The sequence below is a fragment of the Cyprinus carpio genome, chromosome A6, assembly GCF_018340385.1.
Source record: "Cyprinus carpio isolate SPL01 chromosome A6, ASM1834038v1, whole genome shotgun sequence".
NCBI classification, from domain to species: domain Eukaryota; kingdom Metazoa; phylum Chordata; class Actinopteri; order Cypriniformes; family Cyprinidae; genus Cyprinus; species Cyprinus carpio.
In genome coordinates, this window is record NC_056577.1 from 9,889,711 (window position 1) to 9,906,230 (window position 16,520).

The 16,520-nt window shown below is 37.9% G+C and overlaps 1 protein-coding gene across 2 annotated transcripts in view; it reads left to right on the top strand.

Moving 5' to 3' along the window:
• Positions 1-16,520, top strand: part of LOC109050128 (zinc finger protein-like 1) — a 339,847-nt gene that overhangs the window by 172,431 nt on the left and 150,896 nt on the right. The window lies entirely within an intron of this gene.

Here is a 16,520-nt window from a genome sequence, read left to right on the forward strand (position 1 = left end):
CAGCAGCTGACCTGGCACCCCGGACCATCACTGACTCGTGGGTACTGACATGGACTTCAGGCATATTTTGGCATTTCCTTCTCCCCAGTCTTCCTCCAGACTCTGGCACCTTTATTTCCAAATGACATGCAAAATTTGCTTTCATCTGAAAAAAGTACTTGGACCACTGAGCACAGTCCAGTGCTGCTTCTCTGTAGCCCAGGTCAGGCGCTTCTGCCGCTGTTTCTGGTTCAAAGCACACGCCTGTGCACGGTGGGGCTCTAGATGTTTTCTACTCCAGACTCAGTCCACTGCTTCGCGCAGGCGTCCCCCAAGGTCTGGAATCGGTTCCTTCTCCACAATCTTCCTCAGGGTCCGGTCACCTCTTTCTCGTTGTGTGCACGTTTTTTGCCACAACTTTTTCTTCCACAATGCGAGGACTTCCCACTGAGGTGCCTGATACAGCACTCTGGGAAACAGCTATTTCGTTCAGAAAATTTCTTCTGTGTCTTACCCTCTCGCTTGAGGGGATGTCAATGATGGCCTTCTGGGGGTTAACCTCTTATACAATGATATGCGGTGGGTTTGAGTAATGAGACCGAGGTAGGGAGTTTTTAAAAGGCAGGACTCAGGAATCTTTTGCATGGTGTTGTAGAGTCATATATAATATGAGATATGGTGTTCAGACGGTCTTTAATATTAGGACAATGTGTAAATCATGCCACTTGTCTCAATGAACGTGACAGTCTACATCTGCCACATTACAATTTGTTGCACTGGACGTGATGTCTGCGTCCGCTGCAAGGTGTTTCAAGAGCACTTACACCATACCACTTATACATGCCTTTATTATCCTATTCATTCTCTATTATTGTTTTCATTATCCTCAATTTATGTTTAATTAGCTATTAAGTGATTTTACCTTTTGTATGTAAAGCATATAAATAAATGGTAAATACCTAATTTATACAAATTATATAAAAAATATCTATATGCCATTGTACAAAAAGGATATCAAATAAAAATCACCATTAAAATAATAAATGTTTTGAGGATATGAGTGGAAAACAGTTTCAAGACTTTCTATTTAGTTTTTTAATAGCCTACTTAAAACAAGGTGATCAAAGTTTCAGGAAAAGAATAAGAAAGGAAAATTTTAACCTTTGGAGCAACTGTAAGACTAAAAAGGTATAAAAGCTTTATCTATTACTGAGGGCTTCAGGAATCTTCTCAGAAATTAGCACGGATAATCTCCTGTGGATACACAGCTACGTTTTAAATTCGTTCTTAAAATAAGGGAATACACACTTATGTATCAAAGAGAGTTATAACTATCACATTTTAAGGCAATGAAGAGACAAAAAAGGCCTAGATAACAGGTAAAAAAAAAAAACTGCCAGTACTTTACAAAATATGTAATCGGTAAACTATTTCCAGGTTTTAATTGGGGGAGGGGGGCGTTAGGGGGGGGCCTCTGTCCAGAACCGAGTTCAGATTAGTGGTATAGAGCCTCGAGGACCTGAAGAGCTAGGTGCTTAAATTAAAATTAAATGAAATAGGATTTGAATTGTTTAGCCTATAAAATTTAGAACTGCTATGTTACATTGTATTTTTATTTTTGCGCGTTTTACTGGACTTGTGTCTCATTTAAGAAGTGTTTTTCTTTCACCTGCAGGTGAAAGCAAGTTCTTAAGTAAAATGCATTTAGAATTCTAGTTCCCAAAATTCTAAATTGTGACAGGAAACTGTAGTAGGGCTATATACTTATTTCCTAATATCACAGCAAAAAGAGGCGTCCAGTTTTATTTATTGCAAAAATTCACAAATGGTTCGGGTATTTGATGTTATAAGAAAATCCGTTTTAATAAACCAAGGAAAGGTAACTATTAACCAGACTTGCATGTTTTAGACGACCATATTGCCTATTTGTGCTCTATTTTAGGCAATAAAACAAATTAGCAATAATTCCAAAACAGAGCCCAAGGCGCGTTGTGTGCCGTCTCCTGAGCCACATGACCAAGTTTTCCATGCCTGTTTTGTTTTCTTATCGATTAACACGCACGAATATGAGTTTAAAAAAAATCAAACAAACACCACAAGAAGAAAAACAACACAAAACAACAAACAAGCGAATTGGAAAGGAGTTGTGATGTCTTTGTTTCTTTCAGCTCTTGGTGTGGATGAATTATTTTGAAAAGTTTAATAGAGCCAAGTTCATACGTCCCAGTTAGGACACTCCGCTACACCCGACTGTTATGTTATTCCACCATAACCGCCAGGCCGCCCCTCCCCCAATGCTTATTGTTTCACATGTGCTTTTAGTCAGAAAACGCTTGTAATCATGAACATATGGACAATGTTTTTGCAGTGTGTGGTAGCTTCGTGGATGATACTAAACACCAAAACACAGCACGACATCGAACACATTTTCGTGTCATTCTTCAGTTTTTTGTCCTTTATTTTCAAACTGTAAAACTGTACGTCCTGTAGTTGCTGCCTGTTTGATGCATCATAACTTTCACAACTTTTTCATAACTTTGTGTGACTGCAAATTAAACTCAAATGTCGTTAGAGATGCATGTTTAAATAAAAAGATTTCTAATGTTATCTGGTATTGGTTTGTTGCCACTTCTTTTTTTCTGTTTTTTTCTTTTTTTGTTGTCAAGAGCCTTGTAACAATTAAAAAAAAATAAAGAAAATTAGCAGCTGAGAGATGTTGTTTATGGGTGTTTTTCTGAGAGCTTAAAATGCAATTTAAGGAGAAGAAGAGGAGACCAAAAGGGGAAAAAAAAGAGTCATTTTGTATGTATTGCTCATATAAAGGCTGTGGCTACTACTACATACTACTACACAACACCAACGACACCAGCGGACTTTTCCATTTTTATTTCCATGCAAGAAATTTACATGCAGAAGTGCATTACACATTGTAGGTATTATCAGAATGTATATTTTTTTCTGGCTGCACAACAAACAGGATATACAAAATGAAATAAAGAAAACATCAAATGGGACACAAATTAAAAACTGCAGCTTATCAACTTTTGTTTAAATGCAGAGTTGCCTCTAAATAAACTACTGGCATATGTCCTCAAAATTTCATGTTTTTGGTATATTTACCACTAATGTTACAGTCATGGACCAAAAGTTTTGAGAATTACATAACAAGTTTGTCTGCTCCTACATGCTTTTAGATCTTTGTTTCAGTTGTTTCTGGTTGATGTACTGAAAATATAAATTACCAAGCAACTTCATACGTTTCAAAGGCTTTGTTCTCGACAATTAATGAGACATTTATGCAAAGAGTCAGTATTTGCAGTGTTGGCCCGTCTTTTTCAGGACCTCTGCAATTCGACTCGGCATTGCTCTCAATCAACTTCTGGGCCAAATCCTGACTGATAGCAACCCCATTCTTTGTATAATTAAACTTCTTGGAGTTTGTCAGAATTAGTGGGTTTTTGTTTTGTCCACCCGCCCTTGTAGGATTTGAACCAAAGTTCTCAATGGGATAAGATATGGGGAGTTTTTCAGGCAATGGACCCAAAATATGTCAAAACAGTCTGGGTCCCCGGGAGTCCACTTAGTTATCACTTTTGCCTCATGGCACGGTGCTCCATCGTACTGGGAAAATGCATTTGTTCTTCATCAAACTGGTTGTTGGATTGTTTGGAAGAAGTCAGTTCTGTTGGAGGGTGTTTTGGTACACATTCTTTACTCATGGCTGTGTTTTTTGGGCAGAATTTGTGAGTGAGCCTATTCCCTGGATGAGAAGCAACCCCACACATAAATGGTGTCAGAGATGCTTTCATGTTGGCATGACACAGGACTGATGGTAGCACTCACCCTTTTAATTCTCCGGACAACGCCTGTTTCCCAGATGCCCCAAACCAATCGGAAAGGGGCTTATCATGGGGGGAGGGCAGATCCTGGCGCTTGCTGGACTTTCTTTGGGACGCCCATGAAGCCTTCTTTAACAAGGAATTGAACTCTTTCCTTGAAGTTCTTGATGAAACCTATAAAGTTGTTGATTTAGTGGCGAATGTTAGTAGCCACAATTACCCTTGCCTGTTGAAGCCATTTTTTATGCAGCGCAATGATGGCTGCACGCGTTTCTTTGAGGTCACCATGGTTAACAATGGACAGACCAATGATTTCAAGCATCACCCTCTTTTAACATGTCAAGTCTGCCATTCTAACCCCAATCAGCCTGACATAATGATCTCAAGCCTTGTGCTCGTCAACATTCTCACCTGAGTAAACAGATGATTCTGAAATGATCTCAGCATGTCCTTTAATGACAGCAATGAAATGCAGGGGGAAAGTTTTTTTTTTGGATTTAAGTTAATTTCATGGCAAACGAAGGACTATGCAATTCCATTTCTGATCACTCTTCATAACATTCTGGAGTATATGCAAATTGTCTATTATAAAAACTAAGCAGCAAACTTTTCCAATTTCCAATATTTATGTAATTCTCAAAACTTTTGCCACGACTGTACACAACAGTGTTAATTTTGGCAGGCATTGTTGATTTGACGAAGAAAAATGCTTAATAGTCTTAGTCACATTTTAGTCATTTGAGTCTTTCATAGTTGTTAGTCGAACGAAAAAGTCATTGCATTTTTGTCAACTTTTAGTCATTACTTTTAGGTCAATAGTTTTAGCCAAACTGTAGTTACCAAAATTTATTTTTGGTAGCTATTTTTTTATTCATTATCATTAATTTTCTCAGTTCAAGAATTTAGTCTGATAAACTTGACAGAAGACCTTGTGAAACGTCTCGATGGTTACATAACAACTGATAAACAAAAAAACATCATAAAACAAACAAAAAAACTCAGTAGATGAAAAAGGAGCAACTTATAAAAACTATTATATACTCTCTCTTTCTCTCTCTCTCTCTCTCTCTCTCTATATATATATATAAAAGAAGCACAATAAGACAAATACAATAGAGATACAAATTAAACTCATTTTTTTCAGATACAGTAGGTTTTACTTAACAATGTATACATTTATTTAACATCTTTTGTTGGTTAACATTAATGACAGATAGGTATTTAATTTGGAATGCTGTCCTTTTAAGATGGAAGGCATGCATGAAAAATACTGACACACGTTCAGTTTTCACCACCTGTTCACGTTCACTTAATCCATAACCTACTATATTTACGTGAGATACTCTACACGTTAACATTTGGACTGCTGTGTGTGTATTTGAGTGTATATGAGAACTGAGGAAGTGGAGCGTGCGCGCGTGAAAGAACACTTATATCAGCACAATTCCACCTATTTCCGCCCTCAGGGGTGCAGATAGTATTGTTTAACTGGGGGGGGGACCAAGCTGTCCAGCAGTCAAATTTTTTCAGTCCAGAAAAATCACCAGCTCAGTCATAGATGATAGTACAGGTGCATCTCAAAAAATTTGAATATCATATAAAATTTCTTTAAATTTAATTAAAAAAGCAAACAAAAAAAACTTTCTTATATTCTACATTCATTGCACAGAAACTGAAATAATTCAATAGTTTTTTGTGTTTAATTCTGATGGTTACAACTTACAGCTCAGGAAAATTAAAAATTAAGTATCTCAAAAATTTGAATATTCCATTTTGAGCTTGGATTAGTTTGATTAATTTGAGTATAAATACCGGGGTACCTCTTGGGCTAGTTTAGAACATGCAAAACAGGTATCCAGAAGACGATCATCAACACCCTCCACAAGGAGGGTAAGCCACGGAGGACATCGCTGAAAGGGCTGGCTGTTCACAAGTGCTATATCAAAATATATTCATAGAAAGTTGACTGGAAGGAAAAAAGTGTGGTAGGAAAAGGTGCACAAAGCAGCAGGGATGACCACAGCCTTGGGAAGATTGTCATGAAAAGCCGATTCAAGAACTTGGGAGAGCTTCGCAAGGAGTGGACTAAAGCCGGAGTCAGCACATCAAGATGTCACCACGCTCAGACACTCTTCAGGAAAAGAGCTACAGGTTTCACATTCCAAGAACCAAGCCACTCCTGGAACCAGAAAAAAAACATCAGAATCATTTCACCTGGGGTAAGGAGAAAAAGAACTGGACTGTTGCTCAGTGGTCCACAGTCCCTCTTTCAGATTAAAGAAATTTTGCATTTCATTTGGAAATCAATGTCTGGAGGAAGACTGGAGAGGCAAAGAATCCAAAGTCCAGTGTGAAGTTTCTGGAGTCAGAGATGATTTGGGTGCCATTCCATCTGCTGGTATTGGTTCATTGTGTTTTATCAAGTCCAAAGTCAACGCACCCATCTACCAGGAGATTTTGGAGCACTTTATGCTTCCATCTGCTGACAAGCTTTAGGGAGATGCTGATTCTTTTTTGCAGCAGGACTTTGCACCTGCTCACAGTGCCAAAACCAATTCCAAGTGGTTTGCTGACCATGATATTACTGTCCTTGATTGGCCAGACAGCATGCCTGACCTGAACCTCACAGAGAATCTAAGGGGTATTGTGAAGAGGAAGATAGTAACATCTGAAAAAAACAATACAGAGGAGCTGAAGGCCGCTATCAAAGCAACCTGGGCTTCAATAACACCTCAGCAGTGCCACAGACTGATCACCTTCATGCCACACCGCACTGAAGCAGTAATTCCTGCAAAAGGAGCCCCAACCAAGTATTGAGTGCATAATTAAACCTACTTTGGAGATCTTTGAACACTTCTGTTTTGTAAATCTTTTTTTGATTGATCTTTGAAAATATTGAAATTTTTTGAGATACTGAATTTTTTATTTTTCTAAACTGCAAGTGGTAACCATCAGAATTAAAACAAAAAACTCTTGAAATATTTCAGTTTGTGTGCAGTGAATCTAAGAAGAACTGTAAGAAAGTTTGCTTTTTAATTAAATTACAAAAAATAAAGAACTTTTCCATGATATTCAAATTTTTTGAGATGCACCTGTATATGATCACTATGGTTACCACTACAGGCACAACTAAGGCAGCTACCAGCTCCTCATAGGACCCCGGGGTCAGGAGTCATAGCACATACCAAAACACAGAGAGAACATAAACTGCAGTGGCAGCACCATCGTTCAGGTGTGTTTATTGACAACAGAACAGCCTGTAGTGAGAAGGTGGGTACAAAGTAATGGTAAGATTATTATTGTGCTTCAGCCTGCGTCTGCCCTGACCCGATTCTTTAGCACCAAAACAAACACATCCATACCCCAACAGGACCTGCTACGGTGGCCGAGAGAGCTTAACGCACTGCAAATGATAAAACACCTGCAAATTAAGAAAACATCTTCATCAGTTTGACAACACGCGCTGCAAATACTCACAATACAAATAAATAAAGAAACGTGCTGCAAAAACACAGACCACATCTGAAATATTTAAGGGAACCGTAAAGTGACAAATATGGCTAGGACATAATTTATCAATGTTTTCTCTGAAAAGATCTGTTTATTTTAACATCTTGATCATATGATTCCTTAGCTTTTTTGTTGCTGTTGTTGTTGCTTGTGTGGATATTATTAGCCTAAATAAGCTGACTAAATACACAATTACTGTAACTGTGAAAGGTTTATGCAAGCTGGCTAACTTACTTTTAACAACTTACTTACAAAAACTAACCATAGCCTGTGGTTTTACTATGAAATTAATTAATTAATAACTACATTTATTAGATAAAAAAGCAAACAAAAAATGGTTACTGTAATCATGCACAAAGTAACCATGGATTTATTACTCTAACCATAGTTTAACCATGGTATTTGTACAACTGTGGTTATACAGATGGTAATCAATACGCCAAAAAAAAGGTTAATTTTCGTTTTGTTGGGGTAATTTTGTTTGTGTTCAGTATTTGCAGCTTGTTTCTGTATTTGTTTGTGTTTTGAGCATTTGAAGCTTGTTTTTGTATTTCGTTGTGTTGCGAGTATTGGCAGCAAGTGTGCTGTCAAAATGATGAAGAAGTTTTCTTAATTTGCTGGTGATTTTTCTATGTGAATGTGTTTTGTGAAGTTGCAGCAGCGTGTTGAGCTCTCTCGGCCACCGTGCTACCTAGCCCCTATTTTGAAATCTTCGCCTCGCCCCCACATGGACATACGCAACCATGGCACGTACGATTTGCGCAAACAAGTGAAGATGACACATAAGCATATTGAAACAAAAGCCAACATGGATAAGTTGTGTGTTAAACAAAGCGAAATCAACGTTACTCACCTATCAAAAAGAAACAAAGCAACCTCGGCATCCGATTCGGCCCTTCCCACTCCTTGAGTTTTCTCTCCACAGCTGGAAAGCTGTCTCCGATATTTAACACGGGTCCTGCCAGGTTAATATGAATCTGGGGGGTCATGTCCCCCCCGTCCCTAGTGCCATCTGCGCGCCTGTCCGCCTTCACTAACTTTAAGTTAATCGACAACGAATTGTGACTTCCGGGAAACATAGGAGGTCTGGTTACCTTATCCCTACCCCTTCGGGTGCTGAGGCCATTGTTTCAGATCGCTAGTTCGCGTTTTATTAGCCTATCCATCCCACTGTCGCTTGCTATACTGACTAGATATGGCTAACTCCCCCCTATCCGATGGCAATCCAAATGACAGGGGACGCACATTTTGAAGGACAATACCCTATAGGATGTATTTTGAATGTCCAGTAGTCCTCAAATAACCATTATTTGTCCAGTCTCATCTAGTTAACGATAACGCGGCATAAATTTCGTCATAATTTCATCATCAGATATTTATTTTTAGCTCGTCAACGTCTCATCCTTAGTCACAGAAAAAATGTTTGTTAACGAATATTTTTCGTCATCGTTTTCATTAACGAAATTAACACTGGTACACAAGTATGTTCAAAGCAAGTTGGAAAATACAAAAATGTGATAGGTGGTTATAGCAATGATTAGAACAACAACAGTCCAAACCAAAGAAAAAACTAATTTTATAATACTGTGTTTGGCCAAGCTGTTCCTTGCCCATCATCCCTGCACACTGAGGGGAACATATTAATTAGCTACTTGAATCCGATTTGTTAACCCCCTGGGGCCTGAGTGTGTTTTGGGGGCCTAGAGAAGTTTTGACATGTCCTGATATTTGTGTTTTTTTTTTTTTTCAGTGCTTCTTATAAACATATAAAGGAAACAGTTCCTTTTCAGCTGAACACAACAAGTGAACATCACCATGCCTGGCAGAAGATTCATAACTGATAATAAATTGCATCACTGATAAGAATAAGACATATATGTATACATAGTATATGTCTGTCAAGGACCACCTATCGGTGACATTTACAGCTTTCTGATACATTTACACCTCGATATGCTGGGTATACGCATTTAAAATATTTACCACATCAGAGTTAAGTTAGTGAAACCAATTTCACCATTTGGAAAAAATGTAGTTTTAAACAGTCCCCACAATTGTATATATATATCTATATATATATATATATTATATATATATATATCTGATATATATATATATATATATACATATATATGGTTAATTTTTGTAAGAGATATTATATTGTATTTATGTTTATATCGGCCTATAGCACTATATCATCATTATATATCATTATATATAGTTAAATACGTGCTTTGTACAACATTAAAAAAAAAATAGCCTAAGTGGCCGGTAAAGAGATATTTCATATTCCCAATTTTACTCTGAAAAAGCTGATTTTAGTCTGACAATAGCATGTTTAGAAATATCCCAATTTAGATATAAAAATAGGCTAAAGCTGAGCAACATTTTAAATCATGAAGGGGTAATAGTAAAGGCTTACTCGTCACGAATTATATCCTCCGCTGGGTCCAGACGTTTCTTCAAAATGCAAACATGCATCATCCGAGTCATGTTCTTCCTCTGAGGAGAAAGTAGCATCTTCGTCGCTGTGTCAGAATCATCAGAAGTGCTTCTTCACCCGTGTAGCACGCCATCATGCAAACACGCAGAAAAAGTAATTCTATGATGAAGCTTGCCGTTTTATGGCATTTCTTGGGTAGTGTACATGATTACCTGAATCACCTCAGTTCATTCCATATAAACAGCACGCTCAGAGCGAGGCGGGAGCACATTATCTATAATGAGTCAATACAGGAGAAACCGGACAACTCCTTACTTTCATACGGATTACATAAAAATAGATTATTTGTTTTTGACTTGAATTGGTTAATTTAAAAGTAGACATTTCAAGTTTTCTATGCATATAGTTATCTTGTCTTTGAGGCAAGTATTCGCTGAGATTCGGGTTGTTTCATTTATGTGTCTATGAAGAGAGGTGACCGAGACCGAGATGGCAGAGAACCAACCCACCCCTTTTTTATTTCTTTATTCTACAAAAGCACAGCGTTTTGTTGTTATTAGGAGTGTATACAAATAAAAGTAGACCCTTTACAGATTCAATTGATTATTGCTCTTATTTGTACTATCAAAAGTGAAAGTGTAATTAAAGTTCTTTTCGGCCTTATCAGGAGATTATGCCACAAAAACATATCTGTGTTTGTCGGCCCCTAAGGGGTTAAGCAACCTAAATGAGCTGTGGTGCTGAGTTAAATAATTATATTAAATAGTATAAATAACAGCCTCTGATGAATAGGCCATGTCCATCAACCAAACATTTTGTTAGCTGGATTTCAAAAATGGATAGGAAAACTTTAATCTTGTTGTGCGCTTTAAAAAAGTCTGGGACAATCCCTGATGATTTAACAAAAAGCCAAAAATATGTGCTTTTGAAGAAAGGCAAAGAAATTCATGTTGAAGGGTGAGTGAGGCATATTTGGTTTTATGTAGATCTTGGTTGGATGAGTCTTCTGGGGTGTAAAGATAATGGATTTTACACTAATAAACCAATGTACTGCCTTTAGATTAAGTTTTGTATTATATATAAGAAGATGGGGAGAGGGGATTTAGCCAAGGTGTTATGCTGCAAAGAGGAGGCAAAACAGGTTTCAGAGAATTCCACACCAGTCCAATCATTGCCCACTGTGGAATAGTCAAAACAACAGATGCCATCAGTAATCGATTTTACTGGCCTTCAATGTCTATGGACATTAGAAACTGGTAAGTAGAAATTAACTTTTTCATGTACATACAGTATACACGCCACTACCACTAAATTGATCTGACTTTAGGTCACGCACTGTTCTGCCTGCCAGTCAGAGCAAGCTCCAATTAAGAAACCTGATTATACACCTACTGAAGTAAGTTTCTGTAAATGAGAATGATTAAATGATTTTGTACTTATGATAGCAATGACATTGAACATGTAATTTTTTTTTTCTCAGGGTTGAGCCGTGGGACATTATTGTTATGGATTTAGAGGGAAAGCTCACACAAACCAAGGATGGTTATCAGTATATCTTCGTAATATTGATTACTTCACAAAGTGGTGTGAGACTTCCCACTAAAAACTAAAAAGCGCTGAGGAGGTCACAGGGCTGTTATTATAAAGCTGTTTTAACAAATTTGGTGCCCCAAAAAGGATATAATAGACAAATAGACCAAGGCACAGAATTTGTGAACAAGGTAATGGTTAAAACCTGATTTGCTTTTTTTTTTAATTAGTTTTAGAAATTGGAAAAATATAATAATTCCCATTGTCTCTAAACAGATCAACATGGGTGTCTGTGAAATCCTTGGTATCAAAAGGAGTTAAGTGCTCCCTACCATCCACAGACCAATGGATTGGTAGAAAGACTCAATGGTACAATTCAGAGGTATGAAATGACAATTTCCTAATTAAAGTAGAATAAAAAATATTGGCTATTACATAGATGGTAGATGATGAATGTCTTGGTCTTGTCTCCCACATTCACAGTTAGCAGGGGGTTTGTCAGAAATGCCATGCAAATAGAGAATATTTTGCTATTAATGACTCCTCTCTTATTCAAAGGTCATTAAGCAAGCTGGTGAGAAAGGAGCCACACAATTGGGCAGATTATTTGGGGGCCACAATGTTTGGCCTCCGTACAAAAAAAAACCTCGTTATTTGCCATACTTTCTAATGTTTGGCCGTGAAGCAAGGTACCCTTGTGAAATACCTGAGAAATATGAGGGTTTGTACATTATTTTAAATGTTCCACAGTTCTTGGTGTAATGCAAATAAAATACAACATTTTCTTTCTTGCGTACTGTAGATCAATGAGACAATCGAGGACACTATAGCAGAGGAGTTTATTGCAGAATGCATTAAAAGGCAGGACGGGATTTTACCAAACAGTACAAGACAATATAACTAATGTCCAACATAAAACAGAAAAGAGAAAATGGGAAAGGGAATATCTATTGAGATCCAAGTTGAGACAGGGTACTGCGGCAGAAAAGTATGGCGCAGACAGAGAAAGGGAGGCAAACTGGACCCGGGACTATATTGGTCCATACACCGTTATAAATGTGGAGGGCAAATCTGTTGGCTTAAAGGATGACAAAGGACACTGCTTTCCCCCAAATTAACAAAGACATTTAGTCCACTTCATGGAATATCCTCAAATACCTGCCCCCACTCAGCCTTCTGCTCCTGCTCCTGCTGCCCCCACTCAGCCTCCTACTCCTGCCCGTGTTGCCCCCACTCATCCTCCTGCTCCTGCTGCCCCCACTCAACCTCCCTGCCCCTGCTGCCCCCACTCAGCCTCCTGACCCTGCTTCCCCCATACAGCCTCCTGTTCCTGCTGCCCCCACACAGCCTCCTGCTCCTCGATGTGCCCAGATCTAGGCTAAAAAACAAAGACGACAGAGCATTTGCAGTGGCTGCTCCTAATATCTGGAACAGTCTACCAATTTATGTAAGAAAAGTTCAGACTATTGAAACTTTCAAGTCCTTGCTTAAGACGCATTACTATGGTTTGGGTTTCAATTCTAGTGAGCTTTGAATATATATTTTTTTTTCTTTGTTGGATCTTATATTTTTTTTTCTTTGTTGGATCTAATTCATTTTTTTTTGTTTGTTTTTGTTTCTTTGTTGGATCTTGTGAAGCACTTTGGTCAATTATGATTGTTTTTAAATGTGCTATATAAATAAAATTGAACTTGAACTTGCTCCTGCTGCCTCCACTCAGCCTCCTGCTCCTGCTGCCCCAACTCAGCCTTCTGCTCCTGCCCATGCTGACACCACCCAGCCTCCTGCTCCTGCCCGTGACTGATGCCACCCAGCCCCAGACAAAACTGCTTCTGTTGACATACCATGTACATCTTTATATAAAATAATTGTAAAAGTTGTAATGAAAGGTAACTGAGCATCTCTCTCTATCACTCTCTACTCACTTACTCACATACATGTTAGAAGAAATGTGGGCCAAGAAAAGAGGTGGCATACTATGCAGTAAAATCGGCCCATATAAAGTCTTTACGCCGCAGACATGGAGAAATGCTGCTGAAAGTGAGGGTAGATGATGTAAACCATCAATATTTCTAAAATCTGCAAATAGTGTGTGTAATTGCTATTCTGAAATATTGTGGTTAAATAAATTTTCTTGTAGGCATGAATAAATGTGCTGTAAGGGGTACAATTGTGTAAATCAATTTGTTTTGTTTTAGGTTATCAATGCATTTTTTTACCTTGCTTACTAAAAAAAATACGCAGGCACGGCCTATGTGCTTGATTCCTTTTAAGGCATCAAACATCTGGAATGGCAGTGCCAGGGTCAATGAAAAGGGTAAAAAAAAAACAACAACTCTGATTTCTTATAATGGATCTTTTATGCTATATAGGGAGAACTCGTAAAATGAACTTGGTTACAGTATTCCATGCCTCTCCACTGTAGCTGGAATACAGGGGAATATGATGTTTTGATAGGTTCAATTAACGAGAAACAACCACTGGACACTCATGGTCTGTTTCTTTCCATCTCTCATCCTTCTATAAACTAAAGTGATATAAATTCAGAGCAAGATTAAATAATATTCATTTTTACAGGTGATACATCCTAAAGAATGGAGGAGTCTCTGCCTAAATTCTATTGGTGAAACACGTCAAAAAGTAGCTTATTGTAAAAAGGTTGTAAGGTAATAACAAAAATATGCCCATTGTGTCCTCATTTATTAATTGTTTGTCTGACTTTTATTAACATTTGAAATACATCTGAACCCACAAAAAGCAAATTAATGGCCACAAAGGGAACTGGGAACTGGGAAATGTAGTAGTTTACCACACAGCTTCCAAACAGGATGGCATTTCATGTGAGATTTTGTATGTCAAGTAGGTTTTGTTGTATTTTTTTTACATGCACACTTACTAATTAAAAGTATTAAAGTATTTTAATGAGTTTAATGGGTTTAATTGAGTTCTTTTTGTAGTTTGCAGAAGCAATTCTAACAGGCTGGCAGTTTGGGAGTTTGGAACCACAGCTGCCAATGTTGACATGCTTCGCAAAGATATATATATATAAACATACAACTGACACATCATTTGTTTCATCAATATTAAGTGCATTATGTTGATGCTTTTATTTCCATAGATGACCTTTCAGACTTATACTTGGCATGTGGGGACAAATATTCATCCACACAAGATACACAGGACTACTGGGTCTGTCAATCAGCAATTGCTCTTTGAATGTTCTTTGAATTTTGCTTTACATGCAAACATGCTATCATGTTATTGTTTTGTTCATATTCAGTGTGACTGCTGTAATGGGTGAGTTCACTGGGAATGTGTTAACCGACCCAATATAAAATATGTTTTTGCTTGTCCTGGATGCCAAGGCCCTGTTTAATTTTTTAATAGAATTTCTACATACCATTTGATTAATAAGTCATCACTTAAATCTATAAAAATATCTCTTTAGCCAGACTACAAAATCCATCCTGTATCTACTATTTAATAGTAAGATCAAATGTAAAGTAACACAAAATGGTTATTTGCAGTTGCAGCTAATTATTCTCTGTCTGCCCTTCCACCTTACCTCAGGATACCCAAATAATCCTCAGCTCAAGTTGGATGCCAACCTCTCACAGAGACAATGGAAATATGACGCCCATCCTGAAGATGTGACTAACAGATGCATATGTTCAGGTTGTGCTGTTCTGGACTCCATATATTTAATTCTTTCCTGGTTTTGCGTTGTTCTTCATGTAAAGCTGCTTTAAAACAACACAACATTGTAAAGTGCTATATAATTACATTTGAATAGAATGAATTTCTTGTAATGTCTATGCATTCTGACAATGGCTACAATGTGTAATGCACTGCTACATGTATTTATGCATGAATAAGAATTGGAAAAGTCAACTCTTCATGTGTGTGTTTTTAAGTACTAGAAGCACAGACTTTTATGGGCAATACATTCTCTCTTCCCTTAAATTGGATTTTAGCTCTCAGAAAACACCCATAAAACAACATCTCTCAGCAACCAATTATTAGGGGTTCAAGCACGCAGTGCTGAAACCCTATGGTAATTGTTAAGATTTTTGTTAGGGGCCAAGCACCGAAGGTGCGTAGGCACCTATTGAAATCGTTGGCGTTATTAGGGGCCAAGCACCGAAGGTGCATAGGCACCTATTGAAATCGTTGGCGTTATTAGGGGCCAAGCACCGAAGGTGCGTAGGCACCTATTGAAATCTTTGGCGTTATTATTATTAGGGGCCAAGCACCGAAGGTGCGTAGGCACCTATTGTATCCGTTGGCGTTCTTCTTCTTCTTCTTCTTCTTCTTCTTCTTCTTCTTCTTCTTCTTCTTCTTCTTCTTCTTCTTCCGTCGCAAGTCTATGGCAGCCCATAGAACCGATTGCGGGAAAGTTGTATAATTTGGCACACTGATAGAGGACAGTCCCAGCATTAACTATAGCAAATTTGAAGTCTCTAACTCCAACTCTCTAGCGCCACCACTTGTCCAAAATATCAATGTTTTTTATGCTAATAACTTTTGAACCGTAAGCCACAAAATGAAAAATTCTTTTTTCCTCTGAATCCTTGGCTCAGGCCAAGTAGAATGAACCCCGAAATTCAAAAATCGCAAGGTTTAGTTTTTTCGCTATTTTCAATTGTTTGAAAAACCTACTTTTACGAACTCGTGCCGGCAAAAAGTTATGGAATTCAAGTTGATTTGTCCAACCGTTCTCGAATACCACGCGAACAAATTCTACCGAAAAGCACGCAAAAATGCTTGTGAGGCTATAACTCAAACTGAGACTACTTGCAGTGTTTCGATGCAGCGCCACCTAGTGGTCAGGAGATATGAAAAATGCATATTTTTGCTTATAACTTCTGAATGCTTTTGCCAAAAATCACAAAACTGGTCTCTTTGTATTCGGTGGGTCATGCCGAGTCGATTGATGTCCAATTTTCCCGTGTCGGCCATTTTAGGTGTCGGCCATTTTGAATTATGTTATATCGTTACGAAAATAATTACAAAAATGTTTAGCTCCATGCCCTGAAGGTACTCAAAAAGTTTGGTGGCAGCGCCACCTTGTGGTCAAAAGTTATAATGAAATATCTAAAAAATGCTAATAACTTTTGAATAAATTAGACTATTGAAATGAAAATGGTCTCATATTCTTTGGGTCATGCCGAGAACATCGATACCAATTATGCCAAAATTGGCCATACTTCCTGTCCGCC